At 45.7% G+C, this 17,611-nt stretch overlaps 1 protein-coding gene and 1 pseudogene across 4 annotated transcripts in view; one reads left to right on the top strand and one right to left on the bottom strand.

Annotated features, from left to right (window-relative positions):
* The window catches only part of USP47 (ubiquitin specific peptidase 47), a 1,494,847-nt gene that overhangs the window by 603,849 nt on the left and 873,387 nt on the right, over positions 1 to 17,611 (top strand). The gene's annotated exons all lie outside the window — the stretch shown is intronic.
* LOC147731001 (DNA replication licensing factor mcm5 pseudogene) lies at positions 1,106 to 9,551 on the bottom strand (annotated as a pseudogene).

Raw genomic sequence — 17,611 nt, 5'->3', positions numbered from 1 at the left:
CCCAGAGCCACACACACACACACACCCAGAGCCACACACACACACACCCAGAGCCACACACAAACACACACACTCAGAGCCACACACACACACACACACACACACACACACACCCAGAGCCACACACCCCCACCCAGAGCCACAAACACACTCAGGAGAGCAAGCACAGCGAGGGGGCAGGGAAGCAAGCACAGCGAGGGGGCAGGGAAGCAAGCAATGCGAGGGGGCAGGGAAGCAAGCACAGCCAGGGGGCAGGGAAGCAAGCACAGCCAGGGGGCAGGGAAGCAAGCACAGCCCTGTTTCCAGTGCTTGGCTATTCTGAACAAACCATTGGTATCCGGCCTGCCACTCAAACGAAAACAAATCCCAGAATACCCTAAATAGCTAAATGATACCTCAAAAGTAGAAACATTATTACACCCATTCCTATGAAGCTCTTCACCCACTCTCCACTAATCTGTTAGCCTCCTCAATCATGAGTCAGTGCGAAGAGTCAACAAACAAAGAACAAGTTACTAGAATACATGTACTAGATGTAGAATTAAGGATGACAACCCTGAGTCAATGCAGAGTCAGAGAAAAAAAAGTCCCTGGAATAGATGCTACATGCACCAGATGCAGAATAACGAAGGCCAGCGCTAATAGTTAATTTAGTCACAAGGGAGACATAGCAGACACTGGCAGGTCGAGTTCACTGGCAAGAACGTACACAGACATTAATGCAACACAGCATATGGAGTGTGGCGATCTGTCCCTAGATCGAGCCAGAACGAAGATGGCGGCTACTGCTCATGCGCAATGCAGCTGCAATAGAACCACTCCACGGCCGACCAAACCATTAGAGGGGAACATTCTGCGCCGTGCAACTATGGAAAGCGCCTTTAAAGCATATGAACATAACTGTAAAAAAAAAATTATTTATTTATTTTTTTTACTTTATTTTTTTATTTCTCAGCTTATGTACAAAACATTTATGCTCAAAAGGATAGGAGAATTTGTATCTGACAACTATCTTCTAAGCAGTACTCCTTTAACATTGGTTGCCTGCCCATCCTTCAACCAAAGGGATACAAGGTCGAGCTGCACCCAGCGATGGCACGAGCACCAGAGTCTTGATGTTCCATCATATAGCTGAATCATATGATCAGAATTCGCCTGTTTTGGTGTTGTATGCATTCCACTGACCAATACACCCAGTATTTTGAAAATGTGTAACCATCACTTCCTGGGCGAATCTATCCAAGCCTGAATAGTAATCCTGGATAGGTGCAGTTTATGAGTTGATTTAACAAGCAATAGTGAGAAAGCGTTCGTCAGGGCAGCCTTTCACAAGTGAGTCTACTTGAAGCTCAGAAATGTCAGTAGACACTGCAGCCAGAAGTCTATATGCCAAGTCTGTTCTTTCAAAGGCTGAGTGTTTGTAAGGTTACTTGATACGGTACATGACCTTGCGCTGCATGCGATGCTGAATCTCTCCTCGTCGCATCATCATCATCAGCTGCAGCACTTTGTAAATTGCATGCTCCGGGTATTTCTGTTTGATGAAGTCCTGAACAATGCTGTGCTCAGACACCTGTGAGCCAATAGCAAACCGCCGCTTCACCTGCTTCTCGATCCGAGACAGCATTTCCTGGTCTTCCACTGTGGTGAAGCCTTCAGCACCAGAGAGGCTGCCAGACATGGCAGCATCCAGCGTGGAAACCAGTCTCTGTAGCAAAGGGCTACAGACGCATTTTGCTGAGGGACTCGGAGATCCGTACAATAGCCTCAAGTTGCCGGACAGTTGTGGGGATGCTGGAACGCCGGTCACTCTCCCGCTCATGTTCCCGGGCCCCACTTTGCATCAGGATGTACCGGTTCTTCAGCTTCTCGGCTGCTGCAGCAGAAAGTCGGGGTCCACATCGCCCTCGGCAGTATGCAATGTACTGCTTGAGCACGTTGAGCTCTATCTCTCCCTCCACAGCATGGGCCTGGGTCAAGATGCTCAGATGCACATTCATGACGTGCTTGGCCAGGGTCATATCCCGTTGTTCGTTGTGCTCGTCCTTTACTATGAAGATCATGTCGAATCGAGACAAGATGGTGGGCATGAAGTCTATATTCCCCTCACCCTTTGTGTCATCCCAGCGCCCATACACAGAGTTGGCAGCCAGAACCGACCAATGTGAATTCAGGGTGGTAGTGATGCCAGCCTTTGCAATAGAGATGGTCTGCTGCTCCATGGCTTCGTGAATGGCCACGCGGTCATCCTCCCTCATCTTGTGAAACTCGTCGATACACACAACTCCTCTGTCTTCCAGAACCATGGCACCACCCTCCATGATAAAGTTCAGTGTCACCGGGTCACGCATCACAGAAGCTGTTAAACCAGCAGCACTGCTACCTTTCCCAGAGGTGTACACCCCAATAGGCGAACAGCGCCCCGCAAACCTCAGCAACTGTGACTTGGCCGTACCAGTGTCCCCCAGCATCAGCAGGTTGATGTCACCACGGTGAGTAAGCCCATCAGGGAGTCTCTTCCGGGAGCCTCCAAACAGGAGGCAGGCAATGACCTTCTTGATGTCTGCGCTGCCGTAAATGGAAGGAGCTATGCTCTTGGCAACGGTCTCGTAGATATCTGGCCGGGGGGACAGTCGGCGGAACTCTTCCTCCTCCTGTGGGGTCACGGCGCCTACAGCGCTGCGGCCTGTTCAATCTGTGTCCACCTGGATGCCAACCACATGGATAACGAAGCTGCGAATGCCCACGCCAACTCGGTCCCGCCCTTTGCTCGAAGTCATGTCAGACTTCTTGATGGAGTATATGCCCATGATGGTCACCCGATTGCCTGGAACCACTTTGTCACAGAGATACCTATCACATTAGAGCTGCATGTTGCGGGGCATCTCTCAGTGAGGCACAGCATCTGGCGACTCCTGCAGCTTCAGTGTCTTTAATTCCACGCACTTGCACTTGTCCGGGACTATGAAGTACGGATCTAGGGGGCACTTGGGACGCCCGGTTTGCTCCGTGTTGCACTTGCGCGGCATGGCATATCCCTCAAGCCCCGGCCGCACCACGATGTTATTGATGACGTTCAGGAGCTGTCGAAGCCCGACATGACTATAGACTGTAGGCACAGAAACAGCGGCTTGAAACGGAAAGACTTGCGCATAATGTTAGTTCCCCCACAGCAACTAAGCTAGAAGCCGCCAGCTGTATCTTATTTTCCGAAAAATATTTTGTATTGTCTTCAGAGGTACTGCGCCTCACTCCCCTACTCTTCGGCTTATTGTTTCTTTTACGGATCTCTCCACAGCCTCATTAAACAAGCATTTACAATGCCGGAGACACGGACAGCGGGAGGGGGGGTGGGAACGGGCACACGGACAGCGGGAGGGGGGGGGGCGGGAACGGGCACACATGGACAATGTGAGGGGAGTCGTTAACGAGCACACGGACAGCGGGAGGGGGCGCGGGGGAAGACAGGACAGCAAGCACTCACCAAGGACGACTTCTTCCGGCGGCTTTCGGCAGAAAGACCAACCCCCCCCCCCCCCCCCCCCCCCCCCCCCAAATAAAAAAACACGCCCACAGCCGCATGACGTAGCAAAAAGCCTAAAAATCGCCGGAACTCCCACGAATCTGCTCGCAGAATGACGAGCAGATCTCTCTTCTAATGGCTAGCCTCCATTTATGGAGCTAGCCAATGGAAAGAGAGGGCGGAACAAAGCCACACAGTGTAAGTCATTAGATTTCACCTGCGCAAAAGGCTGCTTCTGCAGCTTTCGACAGGCGAAACCTAAAAAAGGGGTCAGTCAGGATTAACAGAATTATATCAAGTTCGGGCATGCTGGACAAGCAAATAGATACATCAGCACTTATGACATTTCATTCATTTAATTTTTCTGCAGAAACACAGTTGGGTACCTCCAGAAATCCTTTGGGCGCGACCTGGCCGGCAGTTCTTCTTTATAAGTCAGTAATCTGTCCCTGCAACAGGCCATGTCTTGTAGCCATTGTTTAATACTGGGAACTCTCATTCCTCCCCAACATTGTGATATTTGTTGTTTGGCTATTAGAAGCGCTATTGCACAAAACCTGCGCTTCTCGGCCTTCACCGTTGACGGAAGTCCTAGCAGGCATACTTTTATAGAACAATTGATCTCCACTCCCACCATCTCCTTAATCATGACAGTTATTTTCCCCCAGTAAGAGTTTTTGTCTGCAGCTCCAAGCTAGATGTATAAAGTCAGCCTCCCTCATCCCGCACCTTTTGCAGTTTGCGTCCTCACGTAACCTGTATTTATGGAGTCGCACCGGAGTATGATATGTTTGGTGGAGGTATTTGAAATGAATGATATGTAAGTTTCCATTTGGTGTGAGTAGTCTAACTAATGTACAAGCTCTGTACCATTCCTGTTCGGTTAGTGGGCCTGGGAGTACCTCATTCCACCTCGTCATCGCTTTAGTGGTGGTGTATGGGATTTCGGCTTGGGCAACTGTGTATAGTCGCAATACTAAGTGTGGTATTCGAAGATGTCAGTATGAGTTGTAGCGTGTCTAATCGTGCTGGTTCTGCTGGGAAATCTGGAAAGAAGTCTTGAATAGCCCTTTGTAGCCTGTAATATGTGAATCTAAATAACATGGTCTGATTCTTTATGTATGATATAGATCTTCCAATTTGCAAAACCTCCCATCATGATATAAATCACCGAAGGTATCAATCCCTACCTGTTTCAGAAGTTCCATGCCTACGTCCTCCCTAGTTACAGATAGGGCTGGATGGTGATGTAAGGACAGTGCCGGGGCATAGAGTGGTAACTAATGAGCTAGTTGCCCCAGTTTCCTCCAAGCGTGTGTCGTAGCGTCAATTGTGTTTATATCTGCAGAGTGCAGGGGTGGTTTTTTGTGTGTGATCACAGCCGTCAGTGGTATTGGCCAGGCATCCCCTTCTTCCACTGCGGTGTGCGTTAAGTAAGGGACCGTGTGATACCATTGTGCAGCATACTGCGCCTGCGCACATAAGTAATATAGGAAGAAATCGGGGACACAGAAACCTCCCTTCTCGTAGGGTAGTGTCAGTGTTCTGAGTACTATCCGTGCTAGTTTACCTGCCCAAATTAGTTTCAAGATTAAAGACGTGATGTTTGTAAATACTGCTCTTGGTGGTGGAATGGGGATGTTGTTAAATAGGTAGAGGAATTTGGGGAGTATGTTCATTTTCACAATGGCAATGTTGTCAGCCAAAGAGAGCGGTAGCTGTATCCACCGGTTTACCTTTTCCTCAGGCGTAGCAATCACTCTACCGTAATTGGTACGTATGACTTCCTCAGGGTTCCTGCTATACCATACCCCCAGATATCTAATGGAGTCAACTTGCCAATCCAAAGGGAATTCCGTTGTGTGTGGTGTAGTGAGGTCTGTTAGTGGGATGATTGAGGATTTATTCCAGTTAATCTGCAGGCCTGAGTGTCGCCCAAACTTTATGTATTCCCTTAATAATTGGTCTAGATTTTGTTCCGGGACACGGACATATAAAAGCATGTCGTCTGCATATAATGATATGTGTAGCAGCCGACCCGGGAAATGTAATGCAGAGTGATTGTGTGTTTGTCTAACAATGCAGGTTAATGGTTCCAGGGCTAGTGCAAAGAGCAGGGGCAACAAAGGGCACCCCTGTCTTGTACCCCGTGCAATAGGGAATGAGTCCGAAATATATCCGTTCACACACACCCTGGCTACTGGGTTCGTGTACAGCAGTGCTACCCACTTTATGAACATCTGGGGGAATCCCATCCGTTGCAGGATTGTGAGAAGATAAGGCCATTCTATCGAATCGAATGCCTTGGCGGCATCCAGCATGACCGCCACGGCCTTAGTGTTGGGTGTTAAATAGTGAGAAAGAGCAAAGAGTGTTCTGGTATTGTGAGATGTGGATCTCGAAGGTATAAAACCTGCTTGATCCGGACCGCTAGGAGTTTGGCTAGTATTTTAGAGTCAACGTTAATTAGTGATAGCGGTCTGTATGACTCGCACAGTTCAGAATATTTGTTTGGTTTCAAGAGGGCAATTATCACCGCCTCTCGAAGCGTCAGAGGAAGCATTGCCTGATCAAAGGAGTTACCATACATCTCAACCAAATGGGGGGCTAAAAGTTAGACGTACGTTTTATAGAATTCACAAGTGAACCCATCAGGGCCCGGTGCCTTCCCATTAGGTAGCGTTTGAATGATCTCCGTTACTTCCTCCACCGTTACTGGCAGCAACAGGTATTCTCGTTGACGGTCTTAGAGCCATGCAATGGCCACGTCTTTCAGGTAGCTAAATATTTCCTCTGGGCGGCTGTCTGCTTGGATTCGTACAATTCGCTATAGTTGTGCACGAAACTTTGCAGTATGCCTTCCGTGTGAAAGACCATATCTCCTGCCTCGTCTCGTAATTGTGTAATAGTGTGGGGGCCTTTCCCTTCGTACATTTTTGTTGCCAGAACTTTACCTGGTCTGCCTCCTTCCCCAAATTGCCTGGCTGCCGGTCGTTTGTATATGTATTTGAGTTCATCTGCTATGTGCATTTGATGTTCCATGTGGATTTGCCTCAGTTCTCCCAGTAAAGCAGTGTTTTGCGTGCGCTCAAACTCATTTTCTAATTCTTTCAGCCTGTTTTCACATCTAGTTATCTGCCCTCTAATATCTTTTAAAATCCCCACTGTAGTACTCATGCACACCCCCCTCACTGTTGCTTTAAAAGCCTCCCATAATGTACCTGGGTCGTCGACTGTTGTAACATTAGTCTGAAAGTACTCTTTTATGGCCCTGGCAATAGTGTCTGCGTAAATCGGGTCCGTAAACGCTTTGGCGTTAAATCTCCAACTAAACAGAGGGCGGGGTATAATGCGGTATTTGGAGGGTTAATAGGACCAGATTATGATCTGATATAGTTCTAGGCAGTGTTTTCAGCGCCCCTGTCCACAATAAGATGTTGTCCGACCCCAGCCAATAATCTATCCGGAACCAACTACTGTGCACCATATTAACGTGCGTCGCCCCTGATACATCCGGATATCTGGTTCTCCAGAGATCTTTAAGTGACAGTTCCTCCATTATGTCCCACACTTTCACTCTGGCTTTCCTATGTGGTTCCGTAGAATGGTCAAACTATATCTTAACGCCACATTGAAATCTCCGCCCCATATGATGTTGGTGTGTGTGAATTAGTGCTTATGATTCCAGATTTCCATAAAAAAATTCAGGGGAGTCTACATTGGGACCATGTATATTGGCTTGTGTCACCCGTTGTCCACGTAGTATCCCTGACACGATGACATATCTACCATAAGGATCTAGGATTGTTTTATTAATCTTCAAATTTACGCCTTCCCTGATTACATTATTACCCCTCTTGAATAAGAAGAATAGATAGCAGTATGCGTGGATTCTGCCCATCTCGACCCAATTTTCGTGCGTGTAGTCGGTGCTATGTGAGTCTCCTGCAACAATGCTATATCAATGTCACATCTATCGAGACACGGAATATCTGTCTTATTTTCTTTGGATTCGTGAATCCCCGCACGTTCCGCGTGAGGAGGTTCAGACTTCTTTTACCTAAAGCGCCTTTTCCCTTGCAGCATCATGCACTTGATAGTATAGCCCTGGTAAACATGGGATGTCAATATCTACTTATGTACCTCTAATTCCCCCCCTTTGTATCAACCTGGTTACAACATGAATATCAGCAATTCATCTCAAATGCCGTGGCCTATTTGCAATAACAAAACCCAAACTCACCCCAATCCCACCCACTTCAGCACCCCAACCCTGCCGAAGCCATGTCCCCCATCGAACAACATCAGATGACATAACTGTGTGGGGATTACCCATTTAGAGGTCCACTGGGGGTGTACTACTCCACCCAACTAAATGGATGGGGGCAGACTTAATAGGATCTGAACAGATGCTGCAGTGTAATAAAAAAAACATCTAGATGCACCATCTCGGCACCGGCACAACCATGCTACATCATATAACCCTAGTAACAATAATCCGTATTTTTTGTCAACATAGCCACACTTATCTGTTTTAACAGTGCATAAAGTAGGTGTGTGCGTTTTCGAGTATCTCGTGTACATCAGATGGTAAGGCATGTGTTACCCGGTATGGATAGCAATTATGCAGTTAAACATTTCACCATATCAATACATTTTCCCGCATTTTAGCCCTCTAGTACCATACCCACCCAGAACAATCAGGTACATCATCAATGTTATATCATACGATACTCCTAATGCAAAGAGGTAGCAGATACACTTAGGTTACCAGCAGTCTTACGTGTATCATTTACCTTGACACCAGTAACGCGTCCGGGCTATTAAGACCGTGCTAATGTTACTAGAAAACCCCCTCAGGAATAGGTTTGTAACATTCGATTAACCAATATGGCAATATCCCTTGGAAAGTGTGGTAGCAGCAAAGTAGGTCATCACCGTTGCATAGATGCCCTGCAAGTACCCGTTGCATATTACGTGACAATCTTGTCTGTTATGCGTCCATATGCAGGCAGAAATCAAGCAACCTGATGTCAGATTGTGTACACCAACTGTATCCTGAGTAACAGTGACATTGTTCCATTATGCATATTTATCCGCAGGTATCAAACCTACAATGTCCAGTTAACCCCTTGTATCTCGAACATTCACCATTAATCTGAGTCGTGCTGCTGTTCTGGCCTGTTCGCTTTCTTGCCTTTGCTCGTTATCTTTTTGAGGAAGTCCTGGGCGCTTTGGGACTGCTGAGAATGACCGTCTTCTCTGGTGATCTTTAGGCGTGCCGGGTATAGCATGGCGTAGTTGATTTGTAGCTCCCGAAATTTCGCCTTGACCGCAGCAAACTCCCTACGTGCCTGTTGTACAGCCACGGTGAAATCTGGAAAGAATTCCAGTTTGTTCCTTTGATGTAGAATCTGTCCCTTTTCACGTGCCAAACGCAGAATGGTGTCACAGTCTCTGTAAGTCAATACTCAGGCTACTATGGGTCGTGGTGTTCCTCCTACTGGTGGCTTTGGTGCAAGAGAACGATGAGCTCTTTCAATAACGAAAATTGGCGATAAGGCACTTTCTCCAAAGATATCTTTACATAGTTGCTCGACATAGGATTCCATACGGCCAGTATTTGTTGTTTCCGGCAGGCCTGCTATCCTTACGTTGTTCCGGCGGGACCGCGCTTCCAACTCCTCCGCCTTATCGCTGATAACCTCGAGCACTTTCTCCATGCCCTTACACTTCCCTGCCGTGTCATGAGATTCATCCTCGACGGTTGAGATGCGTTACTCCGCTGTGTCCAGTCTTTCTCCCTGTTTATCCATTTTCGCTGCCATACTATCCATTCTCCCCGTCAGATGGTCTAGTTTACCATTTATGTCCTGAAGTTAGTTTGTATGGCTCTCAGAATGGCCTCCATGTTACTTTCCTCCGCTTCGTCCGATGCCGAGTCGTCTTCTATTTGACCAGTTTGGCCTTTAGGCGCTTTACGTAGTTCGAAGGTGAGCTTCGGTTGTTGCTTATCCGGTTTGTCCATTTTTCCCCCTCTAGCTGCTGAGGCACGGTCACTTCCAGAACCCGGACAGATTCCACTTGCACGTGATCACACAGGCAGATGGGTGTACAGATTAACACCGTTTAACTCGTGCTTCATAATGTAGTGATGGCGTTACGTTTGGCGGGTGGTTGCTGGAGCAGTCTTAACATGGACCATGAGTTGGGCGTGGACCACCTGTAGAGATCAATCGCCCTTCCCGCGTGCACAACTGCACTATGCCTTACTGGGGAGAGAGGCTCCGGATTAGTAGACAGGTCTTGCTTATGTATGCACAGTATCCTTTGCACCCCTCTCTTTGTGCTGATATAGTTCACGTTTTGGCCTTTGTCTACGCGATAGAGCCAAACTACTGCATCTCAACCTCTAGTCCCCGCTTGGTCACGTTGTGCTTCTCTTTTACGCTTTTGTGCCCGCTCAGGGATCCGTGATTCAGTGTGGTCCCCCGTTCTGCTCAACCAATTTTCACTGCTTCCGTCATAGCTGCCAGTATCCCAGCCGAGCCAGAATGTTCAACATATGCACTTGCCCTGAGATCCATGCTCGCATTCACAGCGCAGATAGTGCCCAAATCTCCACTAGTTTTTTATCCATCCTCACCATGGCGCTGCTTCCGACCGCCATTTTACCTATTTATGCCTGCAGCAGATCAAGAGCAGCAACATCCGTGAATACATATGATGACACATACTTCCACTCTCAACCGTCGCTGCTGCCTTGTGTAATTTAGTCCTTGTAAGAGCCTCAGCAGCTGTCTGCATTTCAATACGTGTGTTTTGGCAGTACAAGAGCGCTATTTCGTGGGCGCCGCCATTTTGCTATGCGAGGTTGCACTTCACCAGCCAGTGATCCACAGTATGTTTATAAATTGCGCCACTTACTTAAGCCGTCTGATGCATTATCGTCACCAACCGTGTGTCGCAGCGCTGTGTTGGATCCTAGGTCAGGCGCCAGATTCGCCTTCAATGTGCCCCGCATTTCGAATCGAACATCATTCCGATGGGCGCCGCCATCTTGCCCTCCGGTCCGGTTCCCAGTGTTGCTCCTCCATTTTCACCTGCGTCCGGCACTAATAGGGCTGCATTTTGTCTCCCGATGGTGCACGACCGTTTCCCATCACCGAATTTGTGCTTGTTCTGGACATCAGCATCCGTTAAATATATTTAAACACGCATGGACAGTGTCTGCCCGGCGGAGCTATCGTTCAGGCAGCCATCCCGCTGTGCGCCCCCCTAGCGCCTCTCATTCAGTAGTCATCTTACAGGCCATTAAGGTGACTAAGATCTGTCTCAGGAGGATCATAAATGCCTACAAAGTGTGATTACAGTGAAATTACCAGACTGGTGATAAGGTAAGCTCAAGTTGTATTAGCGAGATGCTAAATAGTTTGGTAAAAGGGGACATGTTATCCCAGGTGGAGAGGGCAGGAGTGTATCAAGCATTTTACTGACCGGAAAAAATGAGGGGAGGGTGTAAAGTGAGGGAAACCACACTCTGATATGGACATAAATATGGTAATTGGAAAAGGAGTGTGTAGATTGCTTACAGTGTCACAAAAAAGTCTAGTGTTGATCATCCCAGTAGATATGTGTGTAGATATGAGGGAGTAAGGTAAGTGTTGAAGGTAAAAGTGAGAAGTGGTGATAAGAGAAAGTGGCATGCTGCAGCTGCATCATATAGATGTTTCTTGGGTATTCTCTGGCTGTCGCAGTAGTTGATTGGTGTGAGCTTGAAGGGTACATTGGACATTTCATGTGGCATTTCAATTTGAGGAGATGAACAGTCCTGTGATTTGTTCATTGACATTTTAGATTCTAAAGAAACAAATCATAAAAAAGGCACTTGAAGAGATCTTGGGAGAGAGGGAGGGAGCGTGGGTGGGGAATTAAAAGGGGATTGTGCTGCGTAGTTCCCACTAATCAGTAGGATCTGCATGTTTGTGGACAACAAACTTTCTGTGAGGTGCCTAGACTAATTCCATGCATCCCTGAGGTATATGTTGGCCTAGAGACCAGCTAACTCACATTGGCACCATAAGTCCCCTTAACCTAGATGGGGAGCGAATGGTATCTGGCAACCACTGAACAAGACAACCCTGACCCCTCAGGGATCGTGGTAACAGATCAAGTACCCTTTCACTCAGTTACTCATGCACTCCTTTTCTCAGAGAAATATACGGAGAATACACAATGGGACTTTCTTCAATATATTTATTGAACCAACGTTACTCATGTATAGAATACATGTGCTGCGATAATCAGACAGAAGCATAGGAAAGTGATTAAAAGCACCAAAATAGTAAATAGCAGGTATAGTTCCACCATGGTGCTAAGAACCGTGTATGTATGCAGGCATATAAAACAAGGCGTACTCCTACTATGCAATCTACTCTATGTGCATCTAGGGTGTGTGAGTGTGTATGGCCATGAATCCCCCGTAGGATGATCCAACCCCATTACCTGACAGGACAGAAAGTAGGACCCTGTCTTGGTCAACAACTGGACACCCCTCACGAAGACGTTGGGCAGCTGCTTGGCGAAGCCTCCGCATGCAGGGACCTCTCAATGTCTCCTCTGGCTAACCACTGGAAATGCTTCTTTATTTCTAATTTAAAAAAAACATCCTTGCGATGTATATCTAGATTAGCATTGTTATGGGTTTGCAGGTAGCCTTGTCGCCCCATGGATGAAGTTAGAACAACATTGTACAGCATGCGCCAAGGCCTTGTACTCCGTGTTTGAAGCATCATGATAATGTTGTGCAAAGCAAAATGTGTAAGCAAAGCAGTTTCAGAAAAACTAAGCCAACATTGCCACACACAGAAATATGTGCAAAAGGTCACCGTAAAATGTTAGTGAAAGAGGACAATATGAGAAAATGTGCAGCATTGCTACGTGGGCCTTACTCAGGCACATAACACCTCATACCTAAAAGCTATGAAAAAACAGCAGGTCATATAGAATTTAAATAATCTATCAAATCTAAAAACAACTCTAAAATCACCTAAAAGCTATTTTTAAATAAAAGAAATCCTTATAAGGGTCATACAGTTTGAAATACCAAGCAAGCAGAAAGCCAAGGTACCTAGAAGTACAGTAATAGAGAAGAAATTCATCTTTTTTTATATTGTTTTTAAAAAAGCAGGCCACATGGTTCCCACCGAACGGAATAGTCAATTGTTTGTGTTCCGAGTGGTAGTCGAAACATCGCTGTTGCCAGCAGCTGCGGATGACGTTCCCAGAGGCACATCTTGAAACAGGTTTACAGAGCAAAGATGGTTCCATCCAGTCCCTTGAGCAGCTGCTGAGGGAGAAACTACGTCTTGTAAGCGTACCTCAGAGCCAATATCCAACTCGCTAGGAGCCAAGGCATCCAAGAGTTGCTTGAAGAATGCTTTCAGCAGCAATGGAATACGCTGGGGATAACTATACCCCTGGGCCTTTAAAGGGTTCATCAGCACCTCAATGTCCAGTGGCACAACCAAGTGTAATCTGAGGCAGAAATCCAGTACACATTCATGACTGCACAGCAGAAGACAGGTTTTACGTAGTGAGACCATGAAGGCCTGAACAATAAGAACCAATGCTCATTCAGTACTCAAAGCTGAGGTGTGCTAAAGCAGTGTATCATGCGCTCACAGTATTGCAGCACAGGCAGGTCTGTCTCCATTCTGTTTTGAACGAGACATCCATTGCGAAGCAGAAACATTTTAATAAGAATCCCAGCCACAAGTAGCAGGACAAGCGGAAGACCTCCGAAAACTCTTCCCAGCACGGAGTGTATGAATGATGGAATTACTCAGAAAACTGTCTGAAAGGTGCTAACCAGTCCAGAGCCAATATATGAAAAATAGAGTGCTACTCCTTTTGTATCTGACATATTAAAGATATGGTGGTCCTGCTCCTCAAAATGCAGTGGAAAGTTAGTATGAACTAATGTATGTATGTGAGACGAGGACCTCACAACCTGGAGATCAAACCTCTCTTTGGCGGATGTTAAGGCCACATCCTTATGAAAAAGCATGCCTTTCAGTTTTCTCAGATAATCAAAGCGTATTTTGTTAACATTTATTGAAGGCCACAGTGTGGCATTCCTAACTGTATGGGCAGGTGGGAACAATACTTGTGTGCAACAAGTGACTATGGAATTAACCATCACCAGATAAGCGATGCCTGGTTCCATTCCACAACAGTCTCAATCGTTAAGTATCAAATAACTCACATTAGAGAGTAACCTGAAAATTAGACTAATCACTGCAGCCCTGGAGCCTTCAGATAACAGGACAAGTTTACAACCAACACATTACAACCCCTGTGAAGTAAAATGTCCTTGCATACTGAGGACCGTCTTAAAGCATTCTCAGAGGTGGAACTGCTGAGAAAAAAATCTCTGTCCCCATTCCTGCGTCTAAACTTGAAAGGTAATTCCCAGTATTCATGCACAGATCCTTCCCCTAACGCTTCATATCTGCCTACCTGGCGATGTTGTAGACAATATTGGAACCGGAATGTCGTGACTTGTAGAGTAATAAATCCATGGATTATCCAATCCATGAATGTTGTCTTAGCAACAGTGAAAGGTAATTGGTCTAATTTTTCAATGTGCAACATGGTATACTTTGCATCTTGCCGTAACATTAATATCTGTGTTTATGAGATCGTATGAAGTAAACTGATTGGTGTAGTTAATATAACGCCACAACACGTGACCAGAACATAAGGTTTGAAGCATCCAACTTAACAATACAATGGACTGAAGTTGTGACTGTCTATGTACATGACTTGCTGCATTATATCAAGCGCAGAAGATACTGTGTTGCCCAGCTAATATTTCCTGGAGGATAACATAGTCATTCCATTGACAACCACTGCCAGACATTTTCTAAATTGACCCTATCAATCTTGCGTAGCCTTTCAGCAGCTTCCTGATGAGAAACTTCCAATAGTTCATTGTATGTTGTATATAAAAAGCGCTTTTGACGTGGGTTCTGTGAACCCAACTAGAAATAATTGGGATCTAGATCACCAGGTAGTTAGGAGAAGTGTTGTTTCACCTGAGACAATGTTGAGGTCCTTAGCCAACCGAGGCACAACTTACCAAAACTGTTTGATGTCACCACCCCTGAGTGTTCAGATTGGACATATCGTTGGTCAAGTCTATTGATCTGAAGCACTTCAGCGCTACCCAGAAATCTGGACTCTCGCCCATTAATGTCTGCAGGCCAAATCAACCACCCCTTCCAATTGGGGTCTGATGCAGGAGCTGTTGCTTAGCATGGCATTTAGTGTATCCTCACAATAGCGTGTGTAGTCCTGCCAAATGTCAAAACTTGAAAATGTGGGAATTTGTGGTGAGTTGAAGTCCCTCGTGTTGGTTATTCCAAGATATGATGTTAGTTGCACAGTTTTCTTCAGGAAAATCATTTGGTGTGGCATTTAGACATGCTCTTAACAAGGACTGTTCCCTGAAACTGCCAATCTTTCATCCCCCAACAGACTTTGTATCTATTGTGTCTTTCCTAAAGTCAAAACCCTATACAGACAGCTGGTAAAGAAAAGAAGCAGAGTATATCAGCTTGGTGTTTGTAAGCATATTTTTCTTTGTAGATGTTGGTGCTAGCCTGTAAAAATATATGACAGGGTCTGATGTGTTGAAACCAGAAAAATAAGCAAACTTCTGTGCAAATGTTATTGAACTACCTTTTGTTGTTGGGTACAATTATAAATGACATGTGGGATACCTGCTATATGCACAAAGTGGTGATCATAATGTTGATAACAGAACAAATTACCGTAATTAGATGTACCATCGGACAGTTCATCCGAAGAAAACACAATTGATTGCTCTAAGATCTTCTAGCAAATTATGCAAGGTATCAATGTCCCAATCATCAGAAATAGTACTAGCTTTGATGATATAATTCAAAGAAATTTTAAACAAATACGGATTTTTGGAAAGTTCAGAAGGACCATACACATCATGCGATACCCTGTCCAACACTACTCCTTCAGGAATTGGAAACACTGGAATGTTCATTAGGGACAAGTCTCTTTGGTCATGGTGTGATGATGCATGTGGTTTCAATACGAAGTCCACAAGTTGTACTGCAGAGCATTCTGGGAGATAATGTCCATTTAGAAGTAGGAAAAAGACAGTCACCAAACCAATCCAGAGGGCAAGGTATAGTAATCTAATTGTAATCCAAAGGTGTAACTAAGGAGTAACAAAGTATGTCTATTTCAGCAAAAAATAGAGAGCAAGCCCTTGTAGCTTGAAAGGGAGAGGCGGCAGAGGTATCTCAGGTTCATATAAATCTGATGAGAAGTCGTCACAGTCTACAAAGTAGCCAGATGCTGTTCGGTCTATTTTTGGCAGCTCAGCAGGTTTTGTAGTTTTGTAGAACCTGTAAATGACGCAATCTGTGGTATATTGACATAGATCCTATTGTGTTCGCGTTGTTGAAATTTACGTTTCTGTACTAGTTGATTGTACAGTGATTGTTAGTGCAACAGGGAGAAGCAATACTTCATTGTTGTTTTTCTCGTTGTATAGCGAAATCTTCTTTAGGTATCAACTTCCCTCCAAACTTCCTGCGGGGTAGCAAGAGGAGAGCGACTGCAACCCAGGTGCTCGCATGGCTTACTGTTGAAAATAGGCCACACAATGTGGTTTGATCAGATCAGTGAAGACAAACCTTTTGTCTCTTCGACTGGCATAGGACAGAAGACGTGCAGTTCTTGTACTTTTTACAGTCAGGACAGGTACAGGCACTCTATTACAGGCCAAACTATTTGTTGCCCTCAATTTTCTCCCCTACTAGATCCCAAATCTTCGCGGCTAAACCGGGTCTTACTGGGGCAACCTTCACTTCATCAGTGATGGTACGTTTTAATTGGACATTGCTTTGTAGTTCCTGTAAAACAGCCAAACGTTCATTGATGTCAAACGCTGTGTCTACTACCACTGTGCCAACATTATCGAGGTTTGGGACCCACATTCTCACCCCAAACAGGATTTGATATGCAGTCAGACCACCCAGGGATGTTCTTGGCATATTAAATGCCCTCTGGACCCCGTATAAGTGATGGACCCAACTGCGACCTGAACCCAGTACCCTTGCTGTTAAAGATTGCTTTTAGTCACAGTTTTTCCTCTCAACTACCGAATTTCCCTCAAGAAGATTTGGTGTGACCTTGCAGTACTCCTTCCCCTAACTTCCAATGGCTTCTTTATAAGCCACAGAGCTAAATGCCAGACCCTGGTCGGAATGTAGTGTCAATTGTGTATGTAACAATGAAAACTCACAATTATTTTTTATTTTTATTTTTTTTATTAACTTTATGCAATATACAGTTACAAACATTAGTAACCAAGTTCCAACCAACAACCAGTCAGCATGTCTTCACATAAGGTAGAGGATACCTTAAAACAAAGCAATTCAGTTACACTTATAGAATTATACATCCGGTAGCCAACATGTGGAGGTCAGGCAGTAGCGCAGTAACATACCTTTTGAGTGGAGTGTTAACCATTACATTTGTATAAATTATACACTTCGTGGAATGTCAGAGGCGGTCAAACAGCATATACTATCTATACATTCCTGGACAAAGGCTTGCTCAATTACAACCCCACACCCGTATTCAGACCTTGTCCAGTTTAACATACAGACATATCATCCAACTACCGCCTCAGGGTCAGGCACAGGGGAATCGGCTCTATCGCATGCCCAATTTAAAAAGCGCTCCTATATATCCCTTGGTCTTGAAGTCGGGGGCATAAGATCTCAATATACTCCAAATTGTGTATGGCCGTATGTCACATCAGACAACCAATCTTTGAACCTGGGTACCCTCTGTCTTCCCCAGCGAATAGCTACCTGCTGCCTTGCATATAGCAAAAGAAGAGCATGCAGCTTGCGTTGTTTGGGCAGAGTGTCTCGTACAAGGCCAAGTAGGCCCAATATTGGGAATGGAGCATCTGTTCTCTCAACTATCTGATTCACCGCCTCGAGTATCTCCTGCCAAAACGCTTACAACCGC

Source organism: Lissotriton vulgaris, chromosome 2_1, assembly GCF_964263255.1.
Source record: "Lissotriton vulgaris chromosome 2_1, aLisVul1.2, whole genome shotgun sequence".
NCBI classification, from domain to species: domain Eukaryota; kingdom Metazoa; phylum Chordata; class Amphibia; order Caudata; family Salamandridae; genus Lissotriton; species Lissotriton vulgaris.
The sequence above is the reverse complement of the archived record's forward strand: the minus strand, read 5'-3'. Positions and strand labels throughout refer to the sequence as shown.